This window comes from Mustela putorius, unplaced genomic scaffold, assembly GCF_011764305.1.
Source record: "Mustela putorius furo isolate JIRA1106 unplaced genomic scaffold, ASM1176430v1.1 tig00003944_pilon_pilon_pilon, whole genome shotgun sequence".
Classification (NCBI taxonomy): Eukaryota; Metazoa; Chordata; class Mammalia; order Carnivora; family Mustelidae; genus Mustela; species Mustela putorius.
In genome coordinates this window covers 1,769,976-1,786,267 of record NW_025422088.1, presented here as the reverse complement: position 1 = coordinate 1,786,267, position 16,292 = coordinate 1,769,976, and the positions used below count along the sequence as shown (strand labels likewise).

The 16,292-nt window shown below is 36.1% G+C and overlaps 1 protein-coding gene across 43 annotated transcripts in view; it reads right to left on the bottom strand.

Annotated features, from left to right (window-relative positions):
- PTPRD (protein tyrosine phosphatase receptor type D) overlaps positions 1-16,292 on the bottom strand; it is a 2,277,302-nt gene that overhangs the window by 1,926,618 nt on the left and 334,392 nt on the right. The gene's annotated exons all lie outside the window — the stretch shown is intronic.

The following is a 16,292-nucleotide window of genomic DNA, read 5'->3' as shown; positions in this document are numbered from 1 at the left end:
ATCCTTCATAATACTTTGAATTAAAATGACTATCATATGAAAACTCACCCTCATTAAATTCTGAACAAACCTGTTTAACACTTACTAAAGGTCAGGATAACAATTAAAAAAAATGATTCAAAAGATTTTCTTGGGTGCCTGGGTGGCTCAGTAGATTAAGCCTCTGCCTTCGGCTCAGGTCATAATCTCAGGGTCTTGGGATCGAGCCCCGCATCAGGCTCTCTGCTCAGTGGGGAGTCTGCTCCACCCCACCTCTGCTCTGTCTACTTGTGAGCCCTCTCTGTCAAATAAATAAATAAAGCTTTAAAAAAAAATAAAAGGCATTGGGGCGCCTGGGTGGCTCAGTGGGTTAAGCCGCTGCCTTCGGCTTGGGTCATGATCTCGGGGTCCTGGGATCAAGTCCCGCATCAGGCTCTCTGCTCAGCGGGGAGCCTGCTTCCTTCTCTCTCTCTCTCTGCCTGCCTCTCAGTGTACTTGTGATTTCTCTCTGTCAAATAAATAAATAAAATCTTAAAAAAAAAAAAAGATTTTCTTAAGTGAAGATTCTGAAGTTTTCTAGAACAAGAATCAGCATTCCATTGCATTTTAAATATTATATAAATTATTTCAGAATTATTTAATACTTGGACACTTTTGAATAAGTCTTTTAAGTATTTTATGCTAACATAATTGCAATGATATTGGGGTTCTAAGCAACAAAAATAATCAAAAGTTGCAAAATTAGCTGTTTAGGAAATGTTGAAAGAATCAATTAGTTTAACTGATAGGTGATGTTAGGAATATGAGGATATATTAAATAAGTGCATGGAAGCAGTCATAGAAAGACAATGGATTTCAAATCTTGTAAAACTGGAATGGAATCCTGACTCCACTACTTATGGGCTCCATAATTTATGGAATTTACTTAACGTCCTTGAATCTATAAAATGGAAGTGATAACAGTTTACTTATATGATTAGATATTAACTTAACTGACTTAGCATAGTCTAATAGTGACTATTGAATTAATTTCTTTGAGAATGAGTTTTAATTACTCAATATTAACTTTCATATGTGGACTATGATTTAAACAGGTTTAATAAAAAGAAACAAAACAACTTTTTTCACCCTAGATGAGCCTTCAATTTCATCTCTAAAATGTAGGAATTGAATTAGATGATTCCTCAGGGTACTTATTTATTATTCTATTATATTCCAGATAGCTGCTGTAAGAAATTCTCAATTCAAATGATATTAAGGATCTGTAACTGATGGATTACCTTAATGTTTTAAGAGTTGGAATGCTGTGGTTCTCAAATATGGCTATACATTAGAATCTGTTGAGTGCCTTTAAAAAATACTTCCAAAACACAAATCAGAGTCTTTATGGAGTACAGACTGAGCATCAACAATCCTTTAAAGTAATATGATGAATCCAACTGTAGTCAGAGTTGTGAACCTCCCACCTTAAATTATAATTGTAAGAAATGTAGATGTGGGGGAAATCAGAAGCATATTCAACAAGTATCCCATTCCATCCCCCCCCCCCCAAAAAAAGTTCTTGATACAGGTGAGCCTCACAAAATCCTTTATCCAATGTCCTCATCCGAAATCTATTTTCTTCTTTCCATCTGTCTGGAACAAACTCAGCTTGGTTATAATACAGTTCATTTCATTCATTAATACCTCTTCTTTAGCATGATTTTCATATTAAGAAAACCTCTATTCTCTAATTCCCCAAGATCAAAATCACAAAGTGAAATATAAGACTTTCTCTTATATCACACAACATCTTCATACACACACACACACACACACTCACCCTATCAATTTCTTTTTTTTTTTTTAAAGATTTTATTTATTTATTTGACAGAGAGAGATGACAAGCATGCAGAGAGGCAGGCAGAGAGGCAGGCAGAGAGAGAGGCAGAGAGAGGGGAGGAAGCAGGCTCCCTGAGGAGCAGAGATCATGACCTGAGCCGAAGGCAGCGGCTTAATCCACTGAGCCACCCAGGCGCCCCAACCTATCAATTTCTATTTCACCTTTAAAAGTCACTGACTCAGGAAAACCCGCCTTTGATCTCAAGATGAGGTTACATGGAGGAGGTAGATGGGTCAAGATGTTAGGAAAATTCTAAACTTACCTCTTCCATGGATACACCAAATCTACTGCTATGTATGAAAAAATTCCCTCTGAAAAAGAACTGAAAACCAGCTGAATATCTCCCTGACATGAAACAATAAGAGGGCCACATCATGGTGGGTGGGAGAGGCTGAAATATGGTCTCACCAAAAACCCCACCCTTGGCAAGGTAACCCACAATTAGGAGGGATCTCACAAATTCAGGAGCTTCTTCCTGAAGAGTAAAAGATTCATACCCTGTATCAAGCACCTCAACCCCTAAGGCTTGCACTGGATAGATGAACCTCCAAAACACCTGGCTTTAAAACCAATGGAACTTATATCCAGGAGATCCAAACAGCTATATAAGAACTGAGACGTGCTCTAAAAGTGCTTGTATACAGACTCACATATCCCAAGGCTTAGCCCCAGCATAAAGGCAGCAGTTTGAGAAGCATCTGAACTATAGGTGAAGGAGACTCATTTTCTAACCTTAAAGGATCTTCCAGAGTAGCAATGGTGTTTTGAGAGTCTTCCTGGAGACAGAGGTGCTGATGGGTGTCATTTTTGCATTTTCCCTCTACTTTGACAATACTGGCAGGCATGAACAATCTCTGCTTTCCCACTACCTTGCTAAACCTGGCAGTTGCATGCATTCTACTCCTTAATTGGCTCTGGTGGCCAGAGAAGCTTGTGTTTCTGGGTTTCACAGGACTGTAACAATCAGAGAAACAGTTCTTGGCAGACTACCACCTCTAAGGCACTGCACAGACAGCAGACTAAAATACATTCCCAGTCTTTCTCTGAAAGAGGCCTATTTACTTGCATTGGAACTGAAGCCTGAAGGGCAGGATTCAGGTTTATTATACATCTAAAGCCTTCAAAATTGCTCTCAGGAAATGTAGATAGTAATATACAACCTTTGTGCTCTCCTTTACCCTCACTAAAACTCAACAGTACCTCCAAGAAAGGGGCTTATACAAGTGTGGGGCCCTGATTTTTGAAACTGTCACTCAGGGAAGTTTGACCTTCAGATCTCCTGGTCTGAATGTCAGCTGGGTCTTTGAGTGTAGTCCTACATAACTGTATATATTTACATACTTTACAGAGAAGCAAATATTTGTAATGCTGCCTAAGAGTCTGACTTCAAATCAATTTGTACCTAGCTATTGATGGAGATCTTTATCTTTGGTATACTGACAGGACTTGACAAATCTCTCAACGTCTGAGGCCTATTAACAAATAAGTCAGGTCGCTTGAAAAAAATATCACAAAGTTTCAAAGGACAACTGAGAACTAAAGCACAGTTTAATGGTACATTTCATCTACACAAGGTTACTCTTTTATGATTGGGGGAGGTAGCTGTTGTACCTAAAACATAGGAATGAATAAAGAGAGTCAAGTAAAATGAGGAAACAGAGGAACATGTTCTAATTTTAAGAATAAGATAAAACATTGGAGGGGAGAATTTAATGAAATGGCATGGGTAATTTACCTGACAAAGAGTTCAAAGTCCTGGTCATGAAGATGTTCAAAGAACTTAGAAGAATGGCTAAACACAATGAAAACTTCCACAAAGAGATAGAAAATATAAGAAACTTACAAACAGAAATCATAGGGCGGAAAAATACAATGACTAAACTGAAAAATACATTAGAGTTATAACAGCTGACTAGATTAAACAAAAAAGGATCAGGGACCCAGAAGACAGGGCAGTAGAAACCAACCAAATAGAGCATGAAAAAGGATTTTAAAAAGTAAAGATGGAAAGGACTAGGAAAATTATTTGAAGAAATAATAGCTGAGGATTTCCCTAACTGAGAAAGACAACAGACATCCAGATCTGGGAAGCCCTAAGAATTCTAAGTAGGATAAACCCCCAAAATTCTGTGCCAACATAAATTATAATTAAAGTATTTAATTATACTTATTAAATATAATTTAATACATTATATTATACATTAAAAGATGAAGAAAAGAAAGAAACTTAAAAGCAACAAGAGAAAAACAACTCGTTATTCACAAGGGAATTGCATAAGACTATCTGTAGATTTTTGCAGGCCCAAAACTTTGCAGGCTAGAAGGGAAAGGCATGATATATTCATAGTGCTGAAAAGAAAAAAGAAAAATCATCAAAGAATAGTTTACCTGACAAAGTTATCATTCAAAGTTGAAGAAGAGATATGTAGTTTTCCAGATAAGCAAACTAATGGTGTCCATCACCTAAACTAGCCTTATAAGAAATGTTAATGCACTTCTTTAAGCTAAAAACAAAAGGTGTTAATTAGTAGCAAGAGAACATCTGAAACAATGAATCTCATTGGTAAAGGTAAATATAAAATCTGGAGGCCTGGGTGGCTCAGTTGGTTAAGCAGCTGCCTTCGGCTCAGGTCATGATCCCAGCATCCTGGAATTGAGTCCTACATTGGGCTCCTTGCTTGGCAGGGAGCCTGCTTCTCCCTCTGCCTCTGCCTGCCATTCTGTCTGCCTTTGCTTGCTCTCTCTCTCTCTCTCTGACAAATAAATAAAATCTTTTAAAATAAAATAAAATAAAATAAAGGTCATGGGTTCATCTCTTACAAAGCTAGTATGAAGGTTACAAGATGAAGGTAGCAAAATTAACTATAAATACAATAATTAGTTAAGGGAGTCTGCTCCTACCTCTCCCCCTCTTCCCAACTCATGCTCTTTCGTTCACACACACACACACACACACACACACACACTCTCTCTCTCTCAAATAAGTAAATTTTAAAAATCCTTTAAAAATTATTTTAAAAATAAAAAAATACATTTAGAAAAGCATCAAATTGGGGTACCTCGGTGCCTCCCATCAGTTATGCATCTGACTCTGAATTCTGCTCGGGTCATGATTTCTATGTCCTGGGATCAAGCCCCACGCCAGGCTCTATGCTCAATGGGGGTGTCTGTTTGAGATTCTCTCTCTCCCTGTCCCCCTGCCCCTCCCCACTGAGATAAATAAATAAATCTTGAAGGGGAAAAAAAGAGAAAACCATCAAATTCACACAAAACTGTATCAAAAATAATTAAATATTTGGGGAAAAGTTCAGCTAAAGATGTGAAAGAACTATACACTGAAAGCTATCTGGCATTAACAAAAGTCACTGAAGAAAACACAAATAAATGGAAAGCTATTTCACATTCAGGGGTGGGAAAATTAATTTTGCTAAAATGTCTTTACTACCCAAATAAAATTACAGATGAAATATAACCTCTAACAAAATTCCAATGGCAGTTTTGACGGAAATAAAATGTAAAAATCCTAAATTTTGTGTGGAGCCACAAAACATTCCAAACAGTCAAAGTAATCTTGAGAAAGAGGTACAAAGCTGGAGGCATCACGTCTCTTGATTTCAAACTATATTACAAAGCTATACTAATTAAAAAGTATGAGATTGGAATAGAAAGATACATAAATCAATGGAACGGAGGAGAGAGAGCCCAGAAACAAACTCACAAACTCAATTAACTCATGACAAAGGAGCCAAAAATATACAAAGGAGAAAGAAGCCTTTTTTTTTTTTTTTTTTTTTTTTAGGAGAGAGGGAGACGGGAGACGGCAGAGGAAAGAGAGAGAGAGAGAGCATGTGCAAATGTGCAGGGGGCGGGGAAGACGAGAGAGAGGCAGAAGGAAACGGAGAGAGAGAAATTTTAACAACTCCATGCTGAATGTGGAACTCAATATGAGGCTCGATCTCAGGATCCTGGAATCACTACCGGAGCTGAAACCAAGAGTCAGAAGGTTAGTCAACTGGCCCCGGGAGCCAGGCAGGCAGGCAGCCTGCGAGAAGGGATGTTAAGCAGATTCCATGTCCAGTACAGAGATGACAGGAAGTTCAATCTCACAACCCTGAGATCATGACCTGACTTGATATCAAGAGTTGGACACTTAACTGAGCCACCCAGGCACCCCAAGAACAGTCTCTTCAATAAATGTTGTTAAGGGGCACCTGGGTTGCTCAGTTGGTTAAAGCAGCTACTTTTGGCTCAGGTCATGATCCCAGAGAAACGGGATCGAGCTCCACATCAGGCTCTCTGACCAGCAGGGACTCTCTTTCTCCCTCTCTCCCTATATCTGCAACTCCCCCTATTTGTGCTCTCTCATTCTCTCTGTCAAATAAATAAAAATTTAAAAAATGTTAAATAAATAAATAAATGTATGTATGCTGTTAGGAAAACTGGGCAGCCACATGTAAAAGAATGAAACTGGACCACTGTCTTATACCATTCACAAAAATAAACTCAAAAGGGTTTAAAGATGTTAATGTGAAACACCATCATAAAACTCCTAGAACAAAACATGGGTGGCAAACTCCTTGACATCAACCTCAATGATGATTTTTTAGATCTGATTCTGAAAGCTAAGGCAACAAAAGCAAAAATAAACAGGTGAGACAATACCAAACTAAAAGGCTTCTACACGGCAAAGGAAACCGTCAATAAAATGAAAAAGGCAACCTACTGTATGGGGGAAAATATTTGCAAGTCATATATCTGATAAAGGGTTACTATCCAAAATGCATTAAAGAAACATCAGACAACTCAATAGTAAAAGACAAAAGAAACAAACAACAATTCATCAAGAAATGGGAAGAGGATACAAGTAGACATTTTTCCAAAGGAGACACATAGACAGCCAAGAGACATAAAAAACGATGTTAAACATCACTAATCATCTGGAAAAACGCAAATCAAAGCAACAGTGAAATATCACATCACTTCTGTTAGAATGGCTTTAAAAAAAAACAATAAACAATAAAAAAAATATTTGCTAGGATGTGGAGAATAGGGAGCCCTCCTGCACTGTTGACAGGAATGTAAACTGCTGCAGCCACAATGGAAAACAGTATAGAGATTCCTTTAAAAATTAAAAATAGAATTACCATATGATCTAGCAATTCCACTTCAGTGTTTATAACTGAAAAAAGTGAAAAAATTAACTTGAAAAGGTATATGCACCCATGTATTTGTTGTAGCATTGCTTACAGTTGCTGAGATTTGGAGATACCCTAAGTGTCCTTTGAAAGACAAATTAAGATGTGGTATATTAACATATATTTTATATGTATATTATAAAACATATATAACATTACTCAAACATTAAGTAAATGAAAGCTTGCCATGCTGAGCGAAATAAGTCAGGCAGAGAAAGAAAAATACTGTATGATCCCACCCATATGTGGAATCTGGAAAGCAAAACAAAACAAAAATAAGACTCAGAGATACGGAGTATAGATGGGTGGTTGCCAGAGGGGAAGAGGGTTGGCGCATCAACGAAAAGGGTGCAGAGGATGAAGAAGTACCGACTTCCAGTAGTAAGAACAAATAAGTCATGGCGATGTAATGTAAAGCACCGGGAGTATGATTAATAATATTGTACTCAACACTTGAAAGTTACGAAGAGGGTAATTCTTAATAGTTCTCATCACAATTAAAAAAAAAATTGTAAGCGGGTATGGTGACAAACGGTAACCAGGCTTGATATAGTATTCATTTTGCAGTATATACAAATACAAACCACCTGAAGTGAATATGCTATATTTCAATTATACCTCAATATCTTTGTCATTTAAAAAGAATTTTAATAAAAGAAAAAAGGGGCTTTATCTCATATTACACAGGAAAAGGAAAAGACTGGATCAGGTGCTGGGGTGTGTGTGTTTATAGCCTACTGAGCCTCTCCTCCATGGGCCTTACTGTGGATTCAATTTTCAGTTTATTTGTGTGGTCTGTTTTTCAGTGTCTGTATCTAATGCTAGATTGTTACCTCCATAAAGGCAAGCATGATGTTTTTGCTATTTATTCTCTGAAACAACACAAAGTGCTCAGTCAATATTTGTTGAATGATGAAAACTAAAAGTAATGTTTTTCTTATTATTTGCACTTACTCAAGTATTGGTAAATCTGAGCATCTCTTTAAGTGTCAAACTGGTCCTATGCTTTCCTTCTGTGAATTAGTTTCACTATAGGATAATCTTCCTCATTCACTGAAGCATCACAATCAGTTCATCTGAAGATAGAAATCAGGTTTCAATGGACACAGCTGAGTTTGAAACTGTCCGGTATCCAAATGCACAGTTAATCATTGAGAACTGCTGTGTAACATAAAAACATCCAACTGATTGACCTAATATATTTAGGTTTGTGTTGTTTTGAAGAAAAACACTTTCAATCCTATTCATTGCAAGATTACACAATCTCATTTCTACGCAGGGTCAAGATGAGTTGTCTGCCATTCTGCATTGGTTGGGTGGAGTTTGAGTAGATTCTACAAATAACTTGTACCAAAAGGAGACTGGTCTGTTTCTGGGTACACAGGCTGGGTTCTTGTCCCGGCCACTGCATTTCAGGCTGATGTGATCCTGGGCAAGCTCTTTGCCTTTTTGCAGTTCTTATTCCTTAATAGAAAAACAAATAGTTTAGACATACTCTCACCTCTTTAACTTTGACATTCTATGATTATTAGAACTACTAACATATAAGTAGTGATTAAACCTGGATTTTTTTTTCCTACAAATTCTGAGGAGTTTGATATTTTAGACTTGCGTGCATGTGTGCACATACCTGTGTGTCTACAAATATGTGACAAAACATTTTCAATGTAGAAAACCTATTTTATAGAAAAATATTCTACTTTTTTCCCCTAAGAGATAGTTCACTGTATTGGTTTTCTATTGCTCTATAAAAAAATTATCACGAGAATGGCAGCATAAAATGACACTCATTTATTATGTCATAGTTCCTGTGGGTCAGAAATTCAGGGATGGTTTAGTTGGGCTCTCTTGCTTAGGGTCTCAAAGGGTACATGCAAGGTTGGCTGGGACTGCAGTCTCATCTGAGGTCAAGGTCTTTTCTCCAGTCTCCTGTGGTCATCAGCAGAATTCACTCCTTGCAGCTGCATAACTCATGGAAACTTTCTTTTCCAAGGCCAGCAGGAGAGAGGACCAGTATTTGCTGCTTCCAGTCTCTCATTTCTTGGTCCCTTTTGAAGATCCTATCCGATCAGGTCAGGTCCATCCAAAATAATCTCCTTTTAGGTTAACGAATTAAAAAAAAAAAGGATTTATTTATTTACTTATTTGAGAGAGAAAGAGAGAGAGAAAGCACATGAGCAAGGAAAGGGGCAGAGGGAGAGGGAGAGAGAGAGATAATTAAGCAGAACCCCTGCTGAGCATGGAGTCTGATGCAGGGCTCAATCCCAAGATCCTAAATTGATGATCTGAGCCAAAATAAAGACTTGGACACTTAGCTGGTTGAGCCACTCAGGCACGTCTCTCTTTGGGTTAATTTAAAGCCAATTGAGAAGGGACTTAATTACATCTAAAGTATATCTCCACTTTGCCAATTTGTGTGGACTGACGCAGTCTCAGGCTCAGCTCACACTCAAGGAGTGTGGGATTATACAAAGATGTAGTTCATCTTAGAATTCTGCATACCACATTCATACATGGTCTACAGCACAATCTGAATATGGGCTATAGAAGAGCTCCATTTTGGACAATATTTCAAGCAGTATTAATGTTTAATTTCAATTGTTATTTTGAGCATGATATGAAGGTTATTAATGTTTAATTTTAACTACTTACTGGAACTAAGAATTTGCTTTCAATTGGGCTAATAACAGTAATAAAGGTTTTTGTCAGTTATTAACTCTAAGTATCTCTTGAAACAGGTTCTCAAATTAAAATGTAAATAACAGTTCTGAATTACACTTGTTTTTATATAGTCCATGTGATGCTACTCAAAATTAGTGTTTTAAAACTCAGACCTAGCTAAAAAGATAATGTACCTGTTTTCACGTGAAAGAATAAATTTAAAGTGTAAAAAGAAAATATTTGCAAAATGATTGCATTTTATTTTCCCTGTATTGACATATGAAAACATTTTGTTGGGGTTTAGTATATTAACCTCCCTTTAATTTCATTCTTTATGGTGAAATACCCATAAATAATATCTTAACATGAATCCAAATTTAACTCTCCTTAGAGAAACACTACATGATAATTAACAAATCATAATATTTAGGACAGGGCTTTTAGGTTTACATCTCAGTGCCATTACTAACCCATAAGTTGTATAACATTGGACACGTTTCATACCATTTTCTGGTCACAGTATCCTCATAAATAAAATAGGCATAATAATAGGTACCAGCTTTAAGAGGATTACAGAGAAGATTAAATTTCTTAATTAAATTTGTTTCTATATACTTAGAAAGCCTGGCACATGGAATGTGTGTGTATGTGTGTGTGTTTGTCTAATATATATTTAAATGTTTTTAATCCGTATAAACATGAAATTATGCCTTTCAATTTGGACCTGTGTGTGTACATGATGATAAAGAAATCCCTACAGAAGTATTAAAGTATAGAGAGACAAAAGTAATGACTCTACTGCTTTTTAAGAATCCAGATGCAAAATGTCTCAGACTTGAAGTTGCAGAAAAGAGTGCATATCCTACTCACTACTGCAACTAACTGTATTCACAGAATCATATTACTATGAATTGTTTTGTTTTGTTTTATTTTGTTCTTTAAAAGGGAGGGGTGGGGAAGAGTGGAGGAAGAGAGAGAATCTCAAGCGAGCTCTATGCCCAGTGCCGAGCCTAATGCAGGGCTCGATTCTATAAACCTGAGATTGTGACTTGAGTTGAGATCAGGAGTCAGATACTTAATCAACTGAGCTACCCAGGTGCCCCTATGAGTGTTTGTTCTAACGGTTAGGATCAACCCATAAATAAAGTACTAATAACTCAAACATGGTAGAGAAACAGAATATAAATTTAACAAATCTGGAAATATAAAAGCAAAGTTAGATCTTTCAGAAAACAGGGTAGTAGGTAAAGGCAGGTGTCGGTAAGAACACCAGTGTTCCCATTGAATATAGTAAAGCTTCTCAACAGCTGCACACATTGGTGGTGCATGAAACCAAAGTCCAAATGAGTCATATATTTATATGCAGGAGTAACTAAAAGAATAATTAGAAAAAGTATACCTCTATCAAATTTTGAGAGGACTGAGGAAGGCTAGTAGAATAATATAATTGCACAGAAGGTATTTTTCACAGTGTGAGTCAAAGGATTTTGTTTAAATTGATAAGCTGAAAAATTGAGCTATCTGCTTATTATTTAAATGTATTTAGGTTCTTTCAAAAAACAAGCAAAATTGACAAAAGTTTAGCTAGCGTCATCAAGAAAAAAAGAAAACTCAGATAAATAAATCTGAAATAAATGAGATGTTACAACTGATACCACAGAAATACAAAAGATCATTAAGTGACTACTATCAACAATTACATGTTAATAATTTGGACAGCCTATACGAATAAATTCCTAGAAATGTACAACCTACCAAGATTGAATCATGATGAAAAAGAAAATATGAACAGACCAATTACTAATAAGAAAATTGAATTAGTAATCTAAAACCTCCTGACAAATAATAGTCCAGGACCAGATGGCATCCCTGGTGAATTCTGTCAAACATTCAAAGAATATTTCAGTCCAACCCTCCTCAAACCCTTCCAAAAAATATAAGAGGAAGACATTCTTCCAAGATCATTTTATGAGGCCAGCATTATCCTGATACCAAAACCAAAAAAAGATGCCAGAAAAAAAGAAAATGAGAGACCAATCCCTGATGAACACAGATGCAAAAAAAAAAAAAAAACCCAAACCAAAACAAAAAAACCTCAACAAAATATTAGCAAATCAAATTCAACATATTAAAATGATCATACACCATTATCAAGTGAAATTTATTCCTATGATGTGATGTAAGAATGATTCAATATTTGCAAATCAGTCAATGTAATACACCACATTAACAAAACGAAATACAAAAATATATGATCATCTCAATAGATGCAGAAAAGGTAATGAATTATGAGAAAGATAAATTAAGAAAATAATCCAATTTACAATTGTACCAAAAAGAATAAAATGTCTAGGAATAAACTGATGCTGTCCTTATAGAAAACAATATAGAATTTCCTCAAAAAATTAAACAGAAGGCTACCATAAAATCCAGTATTTGTACTTTGGTGTTTACCTGATAATATGAAATTCTGCTATAAACAAGAATGAGTTACTGCGATTTGCAGCAACATGGATGAACCTCAAGGACATTATGCTACGTAAAATATACCAGACAGAGAAAAGTAAATATTATAATTATATAAATATATGTTAAATATTATATATAATATATATTTACATATAATATATTACATATATATTATATATTAATGTACTGTAATAAATATTCCATGAGCTCTCTTACATGTGGAATCTAAATAAATAAATAAATATATATATTGCTATCTGTATCAATGTCTAGCTACCTAGCTATGAAGAAAGAAAGGCAGAAAGAGATTGACAAGGGAAAACAGGGAACATTATTATGTCAAATATGTTTTACCCAGACCACCAACCTAGTGTCAAGGAGTTCATTAATTGTTAATTGCACACCAAATGCCTTATGATTCAAACCCTTAAGATTCCTATTTTGGGTTTAAGGTAGGAATTGACAAGATCAGGGCCATGTTAGCCCATACATCTCATGTGGGTGTTGGAATACATTTTGATAATAATGTCCCAAACCTGGACAGATGCAGGTCTAGGTCCTATAGCAAGTTTTGGTGAGTGGGCCCAAACTGAATTCCAGAGATAACTTGATGGCTCAGTTGAGTGTTTCTGCACAATAAAACCGACATAACTATAGCAGAAATAAATTGTCTCTTAACATATCGTTCCTTCTGTATCCAGACACCTGAAGAAACTGTTTATGGTTAGATGGCCCTGTGCTCTCCCGAGAGCATCCTTAAAAAAACAAAACAAAACAAAACACCTACCACTGCCACCACTGCCGCTGTATATGCCATCCCCTAAACTCAAGCCTCACACTTGCCTTGAGATGGTAACCAGTCATCAAACAGGAGCCAGGAGAACTAAAACAACACAAGCAAAAACAGGAAGCCTCATCTAGTGCCCAGTGAAGTCTTCAGTCTTCCACTGAACAGGGCGTCAACTGGTTATCCTTTCTATTTGGGCTCCAGTTCCTGCCATGTTGCTGTGCCCCCTCTCTCCCACCTGATTTCTTTTTCTTCTACTATTCAATGAATTTTCCAGCAACCATCCCGTTTTAGGGGCATTCCTTAGGTGGGAAAGAGTTATCTCCTTCTCACTTCTAGATCATTGTACAATATGCTGAAAGCCAAAATAACCAACAGGGAAGTTTTTACTCTTACGTGGCATTCTGGGCCCAACACCTAATATTTTATCCTTCCAGTACCTATGCTCTATGATTTGTTTTAAGAAGTTCAAATAACTGATGAAGCCTTAAATTTAACAACGACTAGAGTAATTCTATAGTCTTAAGACTGGAAGATAATTACAAATTAATGAAGAAGTCAAGAATTATTCTACATTTTTAGTAGTTTGATAAATCTCTGTTGGAAGACTCAGAAACAAAAAAAAACTGACCTTTACTTTTTTCCATAGGGGGAAGGGGTTATGGATGGCATTTGATTTTGTCTTTATAATTTTAAAATTAACTTAAAACTTCCATAACCATGTTAAAGAAAAAGAAAACAAAAACCCATTTTGTTATCCTGTTAAAACTATTTCTGAAGCAAAATATATTATATATAATGCTTCAATTAGTGGCTGAGTCATTAGTACAATTGTCTATTTTCAAATATGTTATGATTATTCCTTCTATTTTCTCCACAGAATTTAAAACATCAGTTTATCTGTTAACTTATTGAACCAAATAAAGAAGCAACACAATTAAGCTTTTGTTTTCTGGAATACAGAAATCTAGAATCTACTTCTAGTTCAAGGATAGGATTTGCGAAAGTTCATTACAAATAAAATATGATGCATACAAATATAAGATTTATGGAGGCTAGAAAAAGATAGCAGGAGAATTTGCTTAAGAGATGCAGTTCTTATCCTATCTAATTAAAGAATTAGGAGAAAAACGAAACTCAGCAGTAATGACATGCTTTTGGTATTTAAAAGCGTTTCTGGCATGAAAGCTTCATCACTGCCTCATTTACTTTACAATTTCTGAAATACAGACATGGCAACGGCCCAGATTAGAACTGGGAAATTAAAAACATTTTTTTTTCCCTCTTCTTGAGGAGTCTATTTCAGAGATAGTAAAACTGGGTTATAAGAAAATATGCAATAGAAAAAATCCAGTCTTGCTTTCATCTGTACTCAAAGAAACTGACCATATAATAGGGCATCAATAAGTTACCAGTTGGGAATATATAGATGTAGAATAACCAAAACATTGCTCACTTACTTACTCTAAATCAGGATAGACATTTTCGTTTTTTCTTTTCTATATTGTAGTCTCTTGAAAACCGAAAGCTAGGTTCAAATTTGAAGGAAAGGTTGCCAGAATGGGACTAACATAAGAGTGTTAAACTAATTAATCAAGGAAACTTTTAGACAAGGTAGCTCTAATGCTGCATTGCTGTGTAAGCAAGCCAAAACTCAGCCTGTAAATACCTCACGATCACTAAGTTAAAATCTGAGGATAGCCACTCACAAACAATTAACTAGCTTTCATCTAGCCAATAAACAATTTTCTTGCTTTGCTTTCACCTTTTCTCTATAAATGTCTCTCCCAGAGCTCCTGCCCAAGCAACATTCCGAACTACTCCTGGCTTGGTGTTGCCTAATTCTAACAACTTTTGTTCAAATAAACTCTTAGAAATGTAAATATGTCTTAGTTTATCTTTTTAAAAAATTGTATGTATTTATTTGAGAGAGAGAGAGAGACACAGTGAGAGAGGGAGGGAATGGGAAAGGGAGAAGCAGGCTTCCTGCTGGGCAGGGAGACAGATGCAGGGCTCGATCCCAGGACCCTAGGATCATGACTGAGCCAAAGGCAGATATTTAACAACTGAGCCACCCAAGCATCCTCCAGTTTATCTTTTAACAGAGCCCATGCCATAAAGTCCAAAAACTCCAGAAATGAGGTGGGTTCACATGAAGTTTGGGTATGTGTTAACAAACTAGCTATAATATCTTTTATTTATGTATTTGTTTACCTATTTATGAGTTTATTTATAGGCTCTATGTGATATGCCTCTCTAAAAAAAATAACTCATCTGTTATAATTTCATAACTTAAGTTTCCATTCAATATATACCTACTGAACGTGAACCACAGAGCAGGCTCTGGTTTAGGTGTTGAAGATTATGAAGTTGAGAACACAAACAAGAACCTTACTCACATTGATAAAACTGTATGACTTTAGGATGGTATAAATGATTTTCCCCATTATAGTCACAATAATGAGAAATGTTTGCTTATTTTTTTGCTTTTTTAAATCCAAAGGTTAAGTGGAAGTAATGACCTGGCAGTGTTACTTCCCCCTTAATTCTAATACCACACCTGGCCTTCAGTGAGGGGCAAAAATGGAAAAAAATGGAGGGGGGAAATGTCTTCTAATGTAGAGGGCATATGTTCTTTAGTCATCACAAGAGTTAATTGTAAAAATGGGACCAGATGGGAAATTCTACAATGTCATTCGGAATTAAACTTTGATTCAGCAGGTGCTTTAAAGTATCTGTTTTGGGGGTCTTTATATACATATGAGGTTTTAAATAAAATAAGGGAAATAAGATATGCATAAGGCCAATTGTAGTGGAGAGAAGAGTGCAATGGGTGGGAAGAAAGGTGCAGATGAAATGTTAAGGAGTATTTGGAGAAAGAGGGACCTCCTATGCTGTATGTGTGGGTGTTGGGAAGGGGAGGGTAAATGTGGTTGATTACAGTGAAATTTTCATGTCCTCATTTACTTCAGTGAAATATAAGTAGACATTCTAGTCAATTTGAAGATTGCTTAATACTTTGTCACTTCTTAAAACTGCAAAACAAGGGCTGTGGGAAAATTTTCTTTTCTCATGATAGGATGACCATGGTATGTTACTGAACTTGGAATATTCAAATGCAGTCTAGGAGCCTCACCAAAAGTGTGGGAGGACAACAGTAAATATTGATTGCTAGTTGTTGCTAGCAGCAAACTGCATGCTATTAAAGCATCCCAAATACTGTTAATTTATTCAGTAGAAGTCAGGGTTTTTCTGCCCCCATACCTCATCTATCTCGTCTCCTTTGTATGACAGCCTGGTTATTACTTTTCCAGAACTG